Consider the following 17203-nt stretch of genomic DNA (forward strand, 5'->3'; position numbering starts at 1 on the left):
TTAGGGTTAGGGTAAGTGATTGGTTAGGGTTGGTGTTAGCGTTAGGTTTAGGTTTAGGGTTTGCCTTAAAGTTAGGGTTAGGTTTAGGATTAGGGTTTAGGGTTAGGGTTAGGGTTAGGATTTGTGTTAGTGTTAGGTGTTACTGTCAGAGTTAGGGTAGAGTTAGGGTTAGGGATTAGGGATAGGTTTAGGTTTAGGGTTAGGGAAAGGGGTTTGGGTTATATTTTGGCTTCAGAGTTCGTGTTCGGGTTCAGGGTTCCAGTTCGGTTTCTTGTTTGGGGGTAGGGTTAGGGTTAGAACCAGGATTAAGATTAAGAGTTAGGGTTATGGTTATGGTTCAGGGTTAGGGTCAGGGTTAGGTTTTGGGTTAGGGTTAGGTGTTAGGGTTTGGGTTTAGGGTTATGGTTCGGGTTAAGTGTAGGGTTAGTTTTCGTTTAGTGTTAGGGATAAGGGAGTGTTAGTGTTCGTGGTTAGTGTTATGGTCCGGCGTTCTAGTTCAGGTTAGGGTTAGGGTAAGGGTTAGGGCTAGGCGTTAGGATTAGGCTTATGGTTACGGTTATGTTTAAGTTTAGGGTTACTGTTAACGTTAGCCATAGGGTTTGGGTTAGGGTTAGGGGTTAGGGTTAGGGTTTGTGGTTCAGGTTCGTGATTGGCTTCGGGTTCAGATTAGGATTAGGGCTAGAGTTATGGTTAGGGTTAGGGTTAGGTGTTAAGGTTAGGGTTAGGATAAGGGTTAAGTTAGGGTTGGTGTTAGGGTTAAGTTTAGGTTTAGGGTTTGCGTTAAGGTTAGGGTTAGTGTTTAGTGTTAGGGTTATTGTTAGGTTTAGGGTTAGTGTTAGGTGTTAGTGTCAGTGATACGGTAGGATTAGGGTTAGGGTTAGGTGTTAGTGATAGGTTTAGGTTTAGGGTTAGGGAAAGGCGTTAGGTTTACAGTTAGTGTTCGAGGTTCGGGATTGTGTTCACGTTCGGGGTTAGGGTTAGGGTTAGGGTTAGAGGTGAGGTTACGGATAAGTTCAGGGTTTAGGGGTTAATGTTGGGGTTAAGGTTAGAGTTAAGGGTAGGTTTAGGTTTAGATGTTAGGATTAGTGTTTGAGGTTAGATTTAGGGTTACGATTAAGGTTACTGTTAGGGTTACCGATTAGGGTTTCCGGGTCGGGTTTGGGATTCGGTGTTCCGGTTCAGGTTCGGGTTCGTGTTCGGGTTAGGATTAGGGGTTAGGGTTAGGCTTAGGGTTAGTGTTTGGGTTAAGGTTAGGGTTAGGGGATAGGTTTAAGGTTAAGGTTAGTGTTAGGTTTAGGGGTTAGGGTTAGGTTTAGGGTTAGTGCTTAGGGCTAGGGTTAGGGGTTAGAGTTAGGGTTAAGGTTAGGATTAGGGTCAAGGTTTTGGGTTAGGGGCTAGAGATAGAGTTGAGGTTAAGTTTAGGGTTAGGGGTAAGGGCCAGGGTTAGGGGTTATGGTTAAGGTTAATGTTAGTGTTAGGGTTAAGATTAGGTGATATGGTTAGGGTTAGAGTTAGGGTTAGGATTAGCGGTTAGGGATAGGGTTATGGTTAGGGTTAGAATTTGGGATAGATGTTAGTGTTAGGGTTAGGGTTAGTGTTAGAATTAGGGGTAGGCTTACGGTTAGGGTTAGTTTTATGGGTTAGGGTCAGGGTTAGGGTTAGGGTTAGGTGCTAGGTTTAGGGTGAGGGTAAGGGGTTAGTGTTAGGGTTAGGCGTTAGGGTTTGGGTTCAGTGTTAGGGGTTAGGGTTGTGTTAAGGTTAGGTTTTGGCGTTAGGGATTACGGGTTATCGGTTTTGTTTAGGGTAAAGTTTAGGTTTAGGTTTGGGGTTTTGGTTAGGCTTAGGTGTTAGGGCTAGGGTTAGGGTTACGGTTAGTGTTAAGGTTTAGTGATAGGGTTAAGGTTATGATTGGGTGTTAGGTTTAGAGTACGGGGTTCTGGTTCTGGTTCGCGGTTCGGGTTTGGGTTCGGGTTTATGTACGGGGTTAGGTTTAGGGTTTGGTTATGGGTTAGGATTTAGGTTTAGGGTTTGGGTTAGGGGTTAGGGGTTAGGGGTTAGGGTTTAGTCGTTAGTTTTAGGGTTAGGGATAGGGTTAATTTTAGGGTTAGGTTTAAGGGTTAGGGTTAGTGTTAGGCTTAGGGTTAGGGTTAGCATTAGTGTAAGGGCTATGTTTAGGGTTGCGGTTAGCGGTTAGGGGTAGGGTTAGCGTTAGTGTTATGTTTAGGGTTAGGGTTAGGGGTTAGGGTTAGGGTTAGAGTCAGGGTTAGGGGTTTGGTTTAGGGGTTAGGGTTAGCGTTAGTGTTAGGGTTAGGTGTTAGGGGTTAGGGTTAGGGTTTAGAGTTAGAGTTAATGTTAGAGATAGGATTAGGGGTTAGGTTTAGGGTTTGGGATTCGGGTTAGCGTTAGCGTTAGCGTTAGTGTTAGGGTTAGGGTTAAGGTTACAGTCACGGTTAGGGTTAGGGTTGTTAGGGTTAGGGTTAGGGTTGTTAGCATTAGGGTTAGGGTTGTTAGGGCTAGGGTTGTTAGTGTTAGGGTTAGGGTTTGGGTTAGGGTTGTTAGGCTTAGGGTTGTTAGGGTTAGGGTTGTTAGGGTTAGGGTTAGGTTTAGGGTTACGGTTAGGGTTAGGGTTAGGGTTAGGGTTAGGGTTAAGGTTAGGGTTAGAGTTTGGGTTAGGGGTTAGGAGTTAGGGGTTAGGGTTAGGGTTAGTTTAGGGTTAGGGTTAGGGTTAGGGTTAGGTGTTAGGGGTTAGGGTTAGGGTTAGGGTTACGGTTAGTGTAAGGCTTAGGGTTAGGATTAGGGTTATGGTTAGGGTTAGGGTTAGAGGTAGGGTTAGGGTTTAGGGTTAGGTTTAGGGTTAGGGATAAGGGTACGGAGTTAGGTTCGTGGTTCAGCGTTCGGGTTCGGGGTTCATGTTTGTGTTCTGGTTCGGGTTAGGGGTTCTTGTTAGGGTTATCATTAGTGTTAGGGTTAGAGTAAAGTTTAGGGTTGAGGGTGAGGGTTAGGGTTAGTGTTAGGGTTAGGGTTATGGTTAGGCTTAGGTGTTAGTGGTAGGTTTAGGGTTATGGCTGGAGTTATGGTTAGGGTTAGCGTTAGGGTTAGGTGTTAAGGTTAGGGTTAGGATAAGGGTTAAGTTAGGGTTGGTGTTAGAGTTAGGTTTAGGGTTTGCGTTAAGGTTAGGGTTAGGATTAGTGTTTAGTGTTAGGGTTATTGTTAGTGTTAGGGTTAGTGTTAGGTGTTATTGTCAGTGTTAGGGTAGGATTAGGGTTAGGGTTAGGTGTTAGTGATAGGTTTAGGTTTAGGGTTAGGGAAAGGCGTTAGGTTTACAGTTAGTGTTCGACGTTTGGGATTGTGTTCACGTTCAGGATTAGGGTTAGAGCCAGGGTTAGGGGTTAGGTTACGGATAGGTTCAGGGTTTGGGGTTAATGTTAGGGTTAGGGTTAAAGTTAAGGGTAGGCTTAGGTTTAGATGTTAGGATTAGGGGTTGAGGTTAGGTTTAGGGTTACGGTTAAGGTTACTGTTAGGGTTACCGATTAGGGTTTCTGGGTCGGGTTCGGGATTCGGTGTTCCGGTTCAATTTGGGTTCGTGTTCGGGTTAGGATTAGCGGTTAGTGTTAGGCTTAGGGTTAGTGTTTGGGTTAAGGTTAGGGTTAGGGGATAGGTTTAAGGTTAAGGTTAGTGTTAGGGTTAGGGATTAGGATTAGGGTTAGGTTTAGGGTTAGTGGTTAGGGCTACGGTTAGGGGTTAGAGTTAGGGTTAAGGTTAGGATTAGGGTCAAGGTTTTGGGTAAGGGGTTAGAGATAGAGTTGAGGTTAAGTTTAGGGTTAGGTGTAAGGGCCAGGGTTAGGGGTTATGGTTAAGGTTAATGTTAGTGTTAGCGTTAAGATTATGGGATAGAGTTAGGGTTAGAGTTAGGGTTAGGATTAGCGGTTAGGGATAGGGTTATGGTTAGGGTTAGAATTTGGGATAGGTGTTAGTGTTAGGGTTAGTGTTAGAATTAGGGGTAGGCTTACGGTTAGGGTTAGTTTTATGGGTTAGGGTCAGGGTTAGGGTTAGGTGCTAGGTTTAGGGTGAGGGTAAGGGGTTAGTGTTAGGGTTAGGCGTTAGGGTTTGGGTTCGGTGTTAGGGGTTAGGGTTGTGTTAAAGTTAGGTTTTGGCATCACGGATTACGGGTTATTAGTTTTGTTTAGGGTAAAGTTTAGGTTTAGGTTTGGGGTTTTGATTAGGCTTAGGTGTTAGGGCTAGGGTTAGGGTTACGGTAAGTGTTAAGGTTTAGTGTTAGGGTTATGGTTAGGGTTAGGATTAGGTGTTAGCTTTAGAGTATGGGGTTCTGGTTCTGGTTCGGGGTTCAGGTTTGGGTTCGGGTTTAGGTTCGGGGTTAGGTTTAGGGTTAGGGTTTGGGTTAGGATTTAGGTTTAGGGTTTGGGTTAGTGGTTATGGGTTAGGGGTTAGGGGATTGGGGTTAGTTTTAGGGTTAGGGATAGGGTTAATTTTAGGGTTAGGCTTAAGGGTTAGTGTTAGGCTTAGGGTTAGGGTTAGCATTAGTGTAAGGGTTATGTTTAGGGTTGCGGTTAGTGGTTAGGGTTAGGGTTAGCGTTAGTTTTAGTGTTATGTTTAGGGTTAGGGTTACGGGTTAGGGTTAGGGTTAGAGCCAGGGTTAGGGGTTAGGTTACGGATAGGTTCAGGGTTTGGGGTTAATGTTAGGGTTAGGGTTAAAGTTAAGTGTAGGCTTAGGTTTAGATGTTAGGATTAGGGGTTGAGGTTAGGTTTAGGGTTACGGTTAAGGTTACTGTTAGGGTTACCGATTAGGGTTTCCGGGTCGGGTTCGGGATTCGGTGTTCCGGTTCAGGTTTGGGTTCGTGTTCGGGTTAGGATTAGGGGTTAGTGTTAGGCTTAGGGTTAGTGTTTGGGTTAAGGTTAGGGTTAGGGGATAGGTTTAAGGTTAAGGTTAGTGTTACGGTTAGGGATTAGGATTAGGGTTAGGTTTAGGGTTAGTGGTTAGGGCTACGGTTAGGGGTTAGAGTTAGGCTTAAGGTTAGGATTAGGGTCAAGGTTTTGGGTAAGGAGTTAGAGATAGAGTTGAGGTTAAGTTTAGGGTTAGGTGTAAGGGCCAGGGTTAGGGGTTATGGTTAAGGTTAATGTTAGTGTTAGCGTTAAGATTATGGGATAGAGTTAGGGTTAGAGTTAGGGTTAGGATTAGCGGTTAGGGATAGGGTTATGGTTAGGGTTAGAATTTAGGATAGGTGTTAGTGTTAGGGTTAGTGTTAGAATTAGGGGTAGGCTTACGGTTAGGGTTAGTTTTATGGGTTAGGGTCAGGGTTAGGGTTAGGGTTAGGTGCTAGGTTTAGGGTGAGGGTAAGGGGTTAGTGTTAGGGTTAGGCATTAGGGTTTGGGTTCGGTGTTAGGGGTTAGGGTTGTGTTAAAGTTAGGTTTTGGCATCACGGATTACGGGTTATTAGTTTTGTTTAGGGTAAAGTTTAGGTTTAGGTTTGGGGTTTTGATTAGGCTTAGGTGTTAGGGCTAGGGTTAGGGTTACGGTAAGTGTTAAGGTTTAGTGTTAGGGTTATGGTTAGGGTTAGGATTAGGTGTTAGCTTTAGAGTATGGGGTTCTGGTTCTGGTTCGGGGTTCAGGTTTGGGTTCGGGTTTAGTTTCGGGGTTAGGTTTAGGGTTAGTGTTTGGGTTAGGATTTAGGTTTAGGGTTAGTGGTTATGGGTTAGGGGTTAGGGGATAGGGGTTAGTTTTAGGGTTTGGGCTTCGGGTTCTGTTTCGGGGTTCGGGTTTGTGTCGGGATTGGGTTCGGGTTTAGGGTTAAGGTTAGGGTTTAGGTTTAGGGTTTGGGTTACGGGGTAAGGGTAAGGGTTTAGTGTTAATGTTAGGATTAGGGTTAATTTTAGGGATAGGTTAAGGGTAAAGGTTAGTGTTAGGCTTAGGGTTAGGGTTAGGGGTTAGGGTTTGTGTTAAGGTTAGGATTAGGATTAGGGGATTGGGCTAGGGGTTAGGGTTAGGGTTAAGGTTAGATTTTAGGGTTAGGGATAGGGTATAGCGTTAGGGATAGCGTTAGGGATAGGTTTAAGGTTAGGTTTATTACTTAGGTTTATGGTTAGGGTTTAGGTTATGGTTAATAGTTAGTGTTAGTGTTAGGGTTAGGGTTATGGTTAGGCTTAGTGTTAGTGGTAGGTTTAGGGTTAGTGTTAGGGTTTGGGTTAAGGTTTAGGTTTAGGGTTTGGGTTAGGGGTTAGGGGTTAGGGGTCTAGGGTTAGTGTTAAGTTAGGGTTAGGTTTTGGGTTAGGGTTTAGGTTTAGGGTTTGGGTTAGTGTTAGGGTTAGAGTTAGCGTTAGTGTTAGGGTTATGTTTAGGGTTAGGGTTAGGGGTTAGGGGTTTTTGTTAGGGTTTGGGGTTAGGGTTAAGGTTAGAGTTTAAGGTTAGGGTTAGGTTTAGGTTATAGCGGTAGGGAGAGGGTTAGGGATAGGGTTAAGGTTAGGTCCAGTGTTTAGGTTTATGGTTAGGTTTAGGGTTATTGTTAGGGTCCGGGTTTAGGTTAGGTAGGGTTAGGATTACGGTTAGAGTTTAGGGTGAGTGGTTAGGGTTCGGTTTAGGGTTAGGTTGATGCTTAGGGTTTGGTTTGGGATCAGGGGTAGGAATTGGGTATTAGGGATTAGGTTTCGGGTTTGGGGTTCCGGGTTCTGGTTCGAGTTCGGGTTCAGGTTGAGGGTTCGGGTTCATCTTCGGGTTAGGGTTTGTGTTCGGTATCAGTGTTAGGGTTTTTTTTAGGGTTAGGGTTAGGTTAATAATTAGGTGTTAGGTTATGGTTTAGCGTTAGTGTTAGGGTTTTGTTTAGTGGTTAGGGATAGTGTTCAGGGTTCGAGTTCAGGTTCAAGTTCTGGTTTGTGTTTGGGTTAGTTTTAGGTTTAAAGTTAGCATTAGGGATAGGATTAGGGTTAGCGTTAGGGTTAATGATAGGTTTAGGGTTAAGTTATAGGCATAGGATTAGTGTTAGTTTTTAAGGTTATGGTTAGTGGTTAGGGGTTAGGATTAGGGTTTAGGGTCAGGATTAAGGTTAGGGTTAGGGTTAACGTTATGTTTAGGGTTAGGGTTAGGGGTTAGGGTTCTTTTTAGGGTTAGGGTTATGGTTAGTGTCAGCTTTGCTGTCAGGGTTAGGGATAGCGTTTAGGGATTAGGGTTCACGTTCGGGGTTCAGGGTTTGGATTCGGGTTGAGGTTCAGGTTGAGGGTTCGGGGTTCCGGTTCGATTTAAGGTTAACGTTCAGTGTCGGGTTCGGTTACGGGGTTAGAATTAGTTTTGGGGTTAAGGATGGGGTTAGGTTAATTGTTATGGGTTAGGGTTAAGGTTAGAGTTAGGTATAGGGCTGAAGTTTGGATTCAGGGCTCGAGTTCGGGTTCAAGTTCTGGTTCGGGTTTGCGTTAGGGTTAGGTTCAAAGTTAGCGTGAGGGATACGGTTAGGCTTAGGGTTAGCGTTAGGGTTAAAGTTAGGTTTATGGTTTAGGTATAGGGATAGGATTAGTGTTAGTTGTTAGGGTTATGTTTAGGATTGGGGTTAAGGGATAGGTTTCATTTTAGGGTTAGGGTTATGGTTAAGGTTAGTGTCAAGTTTCCTGTCAGGGTTAGGGACAGGGTTTAGTGTTATGATTTGGGTTAGGGTTAGGGGTTAAGTTTAGGGTTAGGATTAATGGTTAAGTTTAGGGTTTGGGAAAGTTTAGGATTAGGATTGGGGGTTAGGTTTAGGGTTCAGGTTTCTGGCTCGGGTTTGGAGTTCATGGTTCGGATTCGGGGTTAGGGTTAGGGTCTGGGGTTAGAGTGAGGGTTTGGGTTAGGGGTTAGGAATTAGGGTTTAGGGTAAGGGTTAGTTTTAGTTTTAGAGTTAGGGTTAGGGTTAAGATAAGGGTAGGGGTTAGGGTGAGGGTTAGAGTTAGTGTTAGTGGTTATGGTTAGGGTTAGAGATAGTGTTAGGTTTAGGAGTTAAGGATAGGTTTAGTGTTAAATTTAGGGTTAAAGGTTTAGGGGTTAGGGTTTGGGTTATGGGTTCAGGGTTCAGGTACGGGGTTAGGGTTGTGTTAGGGTTAGTGTTAGGGCTTAGTGTAAGAGTTAGGGGTTTGGGTTTAGGGTTAGGGTTAAGATTAGGTTAGGAGTTAGGGGTTAGGGTTAGGGTTAGGGTTAGTGTTAGGTGTTACGGTTAGGGTTAGGGTTAGGGTTAGGGTTAGGGGATAGGGTTAGTGTTAAGGTAAGGTGTTAGCTTTAGGATTAGGGTTAGGGGTAAAGGTTCGGGTTCATTTTAGGGTTTAGGGTTGGGTTAAGTTAGGGTTAGAGTTAGGGGTTATGTTTAGGGTTAGGTTTAGGGTTAGGGATAGGGTTAGGGTTTGTGTTCGTGTTAGGGTTTAGGGTTAGGGTTAGGTGTTAGGTTAGGGTTAGGGGTTAAGCTTAGGTTTTGGGAGAGGGTTAGTGTTAGGTTTAGGGTTAGTGTTAGGATTAGGGATTAGGGTTAGGGTTTGTGGTTCAGGTTCAAGTTCGGGGTTCAGGATTTGGTTTATTTTATGGTTAGGGTTAGTGGTTAATTTTTGGGTTTGGGTTAGGTGATTAGGGGTTAGAGGTTATTTTTACTGTTAGGGTTAGTGTTAGGTTTAGGGTTAGCATTAGGGGTTAGGGTTAGTGTTAGGATTAGGGTTAGGGTTAGGGTTAGTGTTAACGGTTAGGTTTAAGGTTGGGTTAGGAGTTAGGGTTAGGATTAGAGGTTAGGGTTAGGGTTAGAGGTTAGCGTTAGGTATAGTGTTATGGTTAGCGTTAGGTTTAGGGTTTAGGTTTATGGTTAGGTTTAGCGTTAGGGTTAGTTGTTAGGGTTATTGTTAGGGTTCGGGTTAGGGTTAGGGGTTAGGGTTAGTGTTTAGGGTTACGGTTAGGGTTAGGGGTAGAGTTAACTTTAGGTTAGGGTTAGGATTATGGTTAGCTTTGGGGATAGGGTTAGGTTTAGGGTTAGGGTTCAGGGTTCAAGTTCGGGTTAGGATCAGGGTTAGGGTTAGGGGTTAGGGTAAAGGTGAGGGTTAGGGTTAGGGATTAGGGTTATGGTTAGGGATAGGGTTAGGGTAAGTATTAGATTAGTTTTAGGATTAGGGTTAGTTATAGGGTTTAGGTGTTAGGGTTCGGGGTTCGGAGTCGGGTTCCGGTTCGAGTTTGGGTTCTGGGTTTGGGTTCGGGTCCGGGATAAGGTTATGGTAAGGGTTAGGGTTAGGGTTAGGGTTAGGGGTTAGGGATAGTGTTAGGGTTAGGGTTAGGATAAAGGTTAGGGGTTAGGGTTAGGTTTCTGGGTTCGAAGTCGAGTTCGGGTTCCGGTTCGGTTCCTGGTTCGGGTTCGAGTTAGTGTTAGGTTTAGGATTAGTGTAAGGGACAGGGTAAGGATTAGAGGTTAGGATTAAGGTTAGGGATAGGGTTAGGGGTTAGGGGTTAGTGTTAGCATTAGGGGTTTGTGTTTGGGTTAGTGTTAGGGTTATGGTTAGGTTTAGGGATAGAGTTAGGGTTAGGCTTTATGATTAGGGTTAGGATTATATTTAACGTTAGCGTTTGGGATAGTTTTAGGGTTAGGGTTAGAATTAGGGTGAGAATTAGGGTTTGGTTTACGGTTACGTTTAGGGATAAGCATTACGTTTTAGGGTTTGGGGTTTGGGTTAGGGTTTGTGGTTCGAGTTTGGGTTGGGGATAAGGTTCAGATTGGGTTTCAGGTTCGGGTTCTGGTTTAGGGTTAGGGTTAAGGTTAGGGATAGGTTTTAGACTTAGTGTTGGGGTTAAGTTAAGGGTTAGGGTTTAGGTTTAGGGTTAGTGTTAGAGTTAGTGTTAGGGTTAGGCATTATGGGTTAGGGACTGGGTAAGGGTAGAGTTAAGGTTAGCATTTGGGATAGGGTTAGGGATAGGGGTTAGGGTTATGGTTATGGTTAGGGTTTAGAGTTAGTGTTACAGTTAGGGATAGGATTAGGTTTAGGATTAGGGTTATCATTAGGGATAGGGTAAAGTTTAGGGTTAGGGTTAGATTTAGGGTCAGGATTAGGGTTAGGTTTACGGTTAGGTTTAGGGATAGGGGTTAGGGGTTAGGTTTCCAGGTTCGGGTTCAAGTTAGGAGTTCATGTTCGAGTTCGGGATGGTATTAAGTTTTGGGTCGGGTTTCGAGTTCAGATTCGGGTTCGGTGTTAGGGTTAGGGATAGGGTTTAGGGTTAGTGCTGGTGTTAGGGTTAGGGTTAGGGGTTAGGGTAAGGAGTTAGGGTTAGGTTTAGGGGTTAGGGTTCATGATCGTGTTTGGGTTCCGGGTTAAGATTAGGTTTAGGGTTACTGACAGGGTTAGTTGTTAGTTTGAGGGTTATGGTTAGGTTTATGATTAGGGGTTAGGGATAGTGTTGGGGGGTTAGGATTTAGGGTTAGGGTTATATTTATGGTTAGTGTTAAGGGTTAGGTTTCGGGTTCAGGTTCGGGGTTAGTGTTCGGGTTAGGGTTAGGGTTTCGTGATCAGGGTTAGGTTTAGGTAAGGATTATGGTTAGGGGTTAGGGATTAGAGGTTAGGGGTTAGGTTTAGGGTTAGCATTAAGTTTAGGGTTAGGGTTAGGTTTAGGTTTAGGTTGAGTGTTAGGGTTAGGGGTTAGGTTTAGGGTTAGGGTTATTGGTTAGAGTTAGGATTAGGGTTAGGGTTAGTTAGGTTTGGGGGTTAGGGTTAGGGTTAGGGGTTAGGGTTAGCGTTAGGGTTAAGATTAGAGTTAGGGTAAGGGATAGGGTTAATATTTTGATTAGGGGTTAGGGTTAGGATTAAGTTTACGATTAGGGTTAGGGTTAGTGTTAAGGTTTAGCGTTAGGGTTAGCGTTAGGGTTAGGGTTAGGGTTAGGGGTACAGGTTAGGATTAGGGTTAAAGTTAAAATTAGGGTTTGGGGTTAGGGTATAGTTATGTATAGAGTTAGGGTTAGGGTTAGGGTTAGGGTTTAGTGTTAGGGTTAGGAGTTAGGGATACATTTAGGGTAAGTGTTAAGGTTAGGGATAGGGGCTAGGGGTTAGGGTTAAGCTTTATGTTGGGGTTGGGGTTAGGATTAGGGTTATGCTTAGGGTTAGTGTTAGGCTTAGGTTAGGGTTAGCTTTATGGTTAGGTTTAGGGTTAGTGTTAGATTTAGCGTTAGGGTTGGGATTAGGGTTAGGAATAAGGGATTAGGGGTTAGGGTTAGAGTTAGGTTTATTGTTAGGTTTAGGGGTTAAGATTAGGTATAGTTTTAGGTTTAGCGTTGGGAATATGGTTAGGGTTAAGTGTTAGGTTTAGGTTTATGATTAGGGTTAGTGTTAAGATTAGGTTTAGGGTACTGGTTTAGGGTTAGCGTAAGAGAATGGGATAGAGTTAGGGTTAGGGTAAAAGTTAGGGTTAGGGTTAGGATGAAAGATAGTTTTTAAGGCTAGGGTTAGATTTAGGGTTAGCGTTTGAGACAGGGTTAGGGATAGGGTTTAGGTTTAGGGTTAGGGTTAGGGGTTAGTGTTAGGGTTAGGGTTCGGATTTACTGATAGGATTTTGGTTAAGTTAAGGGTTAGAATTAGGGTAAGGTTTAGGGTTAGGTTTAGGGTTAGCGTTAGGGATAGGGGCTATAGATAGGAGTTAGTGGTAGGGTTCAAGGTTCGGGTTCGGGGTTAGGGTTAGGGTTAGGGTTATAGTTAGCCTTAGGGATAGGGTTTAGGGTTAGAGTTAGGGTTAGGGTAGGGTTAGGGATTAGGCTTAGGGTTAGTTTTAGGGTTATGGTTATAGGTAGGGTTAGAATTAGTCATTTGGGGTTAGGGATAGGATAAGGGTTAGTGTTAAGTTTAGGGATAAGTGTTGGGAGATAGGGTTAGGTTTAGGGGTTCGGGTTTGGGTTAGGGTCATGGTTTGGCTTCGCTTTCAGAGTTCAGGTTCGGGGTTCGGGTGTGGCTTCGGAGTTAAGTTTAGGATTAGGGTTAGAGTTTAGTTTAAAGGTTATTATTAGGTTTAGAGTTAGGGGTTAGGGTTAGGTTTAGTTTTAGGTTTTATGGTTCGGGTTCAGGTTCTGGATCGGGGTTAGGGTTAGGGTTACGGTACGGGTTCGTGTTAGGGGTTAGGGGATAGGGGTTAGTGGTTAGGTGTTAGGTTTTGGATTAAGGGTAAGGGTTAGGTTTAGGGGTCGTGTTAGGGTTAGGGTTAGGGTTAAGGTAAGGGGATAGGTTTAGGTTTAGAGTTGGGGTTCGGGTAAGAGTAAGGATTAGGTGTTAGGGTTAGTGTTAGTGATAGGGTTAGGGTTAGGATTATGGGTTAGGGTTAGATTTCGGGGTTCGGTTTCAGGTTCAGGGTTCAGGGTTGGGGGTTCAGGCTTAGTGTTAGGGTTAGGGGTTAGGGTTAGGGGTTTGGGTTAGGGTTCGGGGTTATGGTTAGGGTTACATTTAGGTTTAGGGCTGGAGTTACGTTTAGGTTAGGGTTAGGATTAGGGCTAGATTTAGGGTTAGGGTTAGTTTTAGGTGTTAGCATTAGGGTTAGCGTTAAGTTTAGGGTTAGATTTAGTGTTAGGTTTATGGGTTAGGTTTAGGGTTAGGTATAGGTTTTGGGTTAGGGTTAGGGGTTACGGTTAGGCTTAGGGGTTAGGGATAATTTTAGGGTTTGGGTTAAGGTTAGGGATAAGGGTTATGGGTTAGGGTTAAGGGTTGGGGTTGGGGTTAGGATTAGGGTTAGGATTAGGGTTATGTTTAGGGTTAGTATTAAGGTTACAGTTAGGGCTAGGGTGAGTGTTAGGGTTAGCGCTAGGGTTAGGATTAGCATTAGGTTTAGGGTTAGGGTTATCATTAGGTCTGATGATAGGGTTAGGTTTGGGGGTTAGGGTTAGGTTTTGGGTTAGGATTAGGGATAAGGGATTAGGGGTTATTATTAGGGTGTGGGCTATGGTTAGGTTTAGGGTTCAGGGTTATGGTTAGGGGTTAGGATTAGTGGTTAGGGTTAGGTTATGATTAGGGATAGGGGTTAGCGATAGGGTTAGGGTTAGGTTTAGGATAGGGTTGAGGGTTTAGGGTTAGGTTTTGTGGTTCAAGTTTGGGTTCATTTTCGGGTTTAGCGTTAGGATTAGGTTTAGGGTTACCGTTAGGGACAGGGTTAAGGTTAGGAGTTAGGGTTAGGGTTTTTGTTAGGGTTAGGGTTAGAGTTAGAGTTAGGGTTAGGGTGCTAGGGTTAGGTTTAGGTATAGGGGTTAGGGGTTATGGTTCGGGCTTGGGGTTCAGGTTCAGGTTCGGATTCGGGTTCGGGCCCGGGGTTAGGGTTAGGGCAAGCGTTAGGGTTAGGGTTAGGGATAGGGTTAGGGTTAGGATTCGTGATAGGGGTTAGGGTTCAGGTTCAGGGTCTGGTCTCCGGGTTCGGTTTCAGTTTGGGGTTAAGGTTCGGGTCGGGTTTCAAGTTCGTGTTCTGGTTTGGGGTTAGGGTTAGGGTTAGAGATAGGGATTGGGTTAGTGTTATGGTTAGTTCTAGGGTTAGGGTTAGGGTTAGCATTTCGGGTTAGGGTAAGAGTTAGGGTTATGCTTAGGGATAGGGGTTAGGAGTTAGGGTTAGTTTTACGAGTTCGGGTTCAAGTTCAGTGTTCGGGTTCGGGGATAAGGTTGGATTCGGGTTTGGGACTAAATTTAGCGTTATGGTTAGGGTTAGGGTTTAGATTAAGGTTTATGGTTAGGTTTAGGGTTAGGGGTTAGAGTTAGGGTTAAGCTTAAGGTTAATGGTAGGGTTAGGGATAGGGTTAGGTTTAGGGTTACGATTAGGGGATAGGGTTAAGATAGGGTTAGTGTTAGGTGTAAGGGTCCGGGTTCGGCGTTAGTGTTAGGGTTGGTTTTGGGTTCGGTTTCGGGGTAGGGTTAGGGTTCGGGTTCGGGTTAGGGTTAGGGTTATGGTTCGTGGTTAGGGTAAGGGTTATGGTAGTGTTAGGGGTTAGAGGTTGGGGTTAGTTTTAGGGTTACATTTAGCGTTAGGTTAGGGTTAAGCTTAGGATTAGGGATTAGGTTTTATGGTTCGAGTTCGGTTTCAGATTCGGGTTCGCGTTCGTTTTCGCGTTTAGGGTTGGGGTTAGGTATTGGGTTACCGTGAGGGATAGGTTTAAGGTTAGGTGTTAGGGTTAGGGTTAGGGTTAGGGTTAGGGTTAGGGTTAGGGTTACGGTTAGGGTTAGGATTAGGGTTAGGGTTAGGTTAAGGGTTAGGGTTAGGGTTAGGTTTAGGGTTAGGTTTAGGGATAAGGGTTAGGGGTTAGGGCTTGGGCTTGAGGTTCGGGTTTGGATTCGGGTTCGGATTCGAGTTCGGATTCGGGTTCGGGTTCAGGATTAGGGTTAAGGTTAGGGTTAGGGATAGGGTTAGAGTTAGGTTTAGGGTTAGGTTTTTGGGTTAGTGCTAGGGTTATGATTAGGGTTAGGGGCTAAGGTTAGGGTAGGGTTAGGGTAGGGTTATGGTTAGGGAGAGGGTTAGGGTTTTGATTAGGCGTTAGGGTTAGGTTTATGATTAGCCTTAGTGTTAGGGTTAAGGTTAAGGTTAGGTGTTAGCGTTAGAGTTAGGTTTAAGGGTTAGGGTTAGGGGTTAGGGTTAGGGTTAGGGTAGGGTTAGGTATAGGGTTTGGGTTTAGGGTGAGGGTTAGTAGTTAGGGATAGGTTTAGGGTTAGGGTTAAGGTTAGGGATAGGGGTTAGCGTTTAGGGTTAAGCTTAAGGTTGATGTTGGGGTTAGGATTAGGGTTAGACTTAGGGTTTGGGTTAGGGTTAGTTTAGGGGTAGCGTTATGTTTAGGGTTAGGATTAGGGTTCGGGTTTGTGTTAGGCTTAGCGTTAGAGTTGGGATTAGGGTTACGGTTAGGGATAAGGGTTTAGGGGTTAATTTTAAGGTTAGGTTTATTGTTAGGGTTAGAGTTCAGGGTTAGGGTTAGGGTTAGGTGTAGGATTTGCGTTGGGGATATGGTTAGGTTTAGGCTTTAGAGTTGGGGTTAAGGTTAGTGTTAGGATTAGGTTTAGGGTACTGGTTTAGGGTTAGGGTTAGGGATAGGGATAGGGTTAGAGGTAGGGTGAGGCTTAGTGTGAGAGTTAATGTTAGGGTTAGGATTAGGGTTAGTTTTTAAGGATAGGGTTATATTTAGATTTAGGGTTAGCATTTGGGATAGGGTTAGGGATAGGGGTTATGTTTAGGGTTAGCATTTAGTTGTGATGGTTAGTGTTAGGGTTAGATTTAGGGTTAGGGGTTAGGGTTAGGGATAGTGTTAGGATTTAGTGATAGGATTAGGGTTAGGTTAAGGGTTAGACTTAGGGTAATGGTTAGGGTTAGGTTTAGGGTTAGGGACAGGGTTTGGGTTAGTGTTAGGGTTAAGTTTAGGGGTTCGGGTTCAGATTCGGGTCCAGGTTAGAGTTCAGGTTCTGCTTCAGGGTTAAGGTTAAGATTAGGGTTAGGGTTTGAGGTTAGGTTTAGGGTTATGGTTAGGTTTAGGGTTAGGGTTAGGGGTTATGGTTAGGGTTAGGTTTATGGCCTAGGCTTAGGATTACAGGTTAATGTTAGGTTTAGGGTTAGTTATAGGGCTTATGGTTAGGGTTCTGGTTCGGGATCAGGGTTATGGTTAGTGTTATGGTTCTGGTTTGGGATAGAGTTTGCGTTAGGGTTAGGGTTATGGTTAGGGTTTGGGTTAGGGGTAATGGGTTAGGGGTTACGTGTTAGGTTTTGGTTTAGGGGTTAGGGTTAGGGTTAGATTAGGGGTCGTGTTTGGGTTAGGTTTAGGGTTAGCGTTAGGGTTAGGGTAAGGGGTTAGGGTTAGGGTTCGAGTTAGGGTTAGTGGAACCATAAGGTTAGAGGTTAGGGCTAGTGTTAGTGATAGTGTTAGGCTTAGGATTATGGGTTATGGTTACAGTTCAGTGTTCGGGTTCAGATTCAGGTTTAGGCTTCTGGTTTGGTTTCGGGTTCGGGGGTTTGTGTTAGGGTTAGTGTTAGGGGTTATTGTTAGGGTTTGGGTTAGGGTTAGGGATTAGGGATTAGGGTTAGGATTAGGAATAGGGGTTATGGTTAGTGTTACGTTTAGGGTTAGGGTTAGAGTAAGGGTGAGGTTAGGGTTAGAATTAGGGTTAGGTTTAGGGTTAGGTTTAGGGTTTAGACCTAACACTAACCCTAAGTCAAACCATAAGCATTACACTACCCCTAACACTAACCCTAACCCTAGGTTAAACCCTTATCGTAAACTTAAACCCAACCCTAACCCTATGTCAAAACCTAACCCTAATCCTAATCATAACCCTAAACCTAGATCAAACCATAAGCCTAAGCCTAACACTAAACCTAACCAATCCTAACCCTATTCCTAAATTAACCCTAAGTCAAACCCTAACCCTGAACCTAGGTCAAAACCTAGGCCTAACCATAAGCCTAATCCTAGTTCAAACCCTAACTCTAAACCTAACCCTAAAGCTAAACCTAAGCCTAACCCTAAAACTAAGTCAAACCCTAGGTCAAATCCTAAACCTAACCCTAAGCCTAACCTAATCCTAAACTAAAACCTAAACCTAAGTCAATCCCTAACCCTAACCCCAACACTAACCCTAACACTAAACCTAACCCTCAACCTAACCCTAAATTTATCCCTAACCCTAACCATAGGACAAAGCCTAACCATAACCCTAACCATAACCCTAAAGATAGGTCAAACCCCAACCCTAACCTGGGTCAAACTGTAACCCTAATCCTATCCCTAATTCTAACACTAAACGCAACCATAATCCTAACCCTAACACTAACCCTAACCCTAGGTCAAACCCTAACCCTAAACCTAACCCTACCCTAACCCTAAATCTAACTCTAACCCTAAGCCTACCCCTAACCCTAGGTTAAACCCTAACCCTAACAATAACCCTATACCTAATCCTAATCCTAGGTCAAACCCTCAACCTAATCCTAACCCTAATCTTAATCCTAATTCTAACACTAACCCTAGCTCTAACCCTAGGTCAAACTCTGACCCTAAACTTAATCCTAACACTAACCCTAGGTCAAAACCTTAACCTAACACTACCCTTAACCCTAACCCTAACCCTAGGTCAAACCCTACCCCAAACCCTAACCATATGTCAAAACCTAATCCTAACCCTAACACTAACCCTAAGCCTAAACCAAACAACCCTACGCATAACCCTAATCCAGCCCAAGGTCAAACCCTAACCCTAAACCTAGGTCCAACCCTAACCC

This window comes from Tenrec ecaudatus, chromosome 7 (genome assembly GCF_050624435.1).
Source record: "Tenrec ecaudatus isolate mTenEca1 chromosome 7, mTenEca1.hap1, whole genome shotgun sequence".
Classification (NCBI taxonomy): domain Eukaryota; kingdom Metazoa; phylum Chordata; class Mammalia; order Afrosoricida; family Tenrecidae; genus Tenrec; species Tenrec ecaudatus.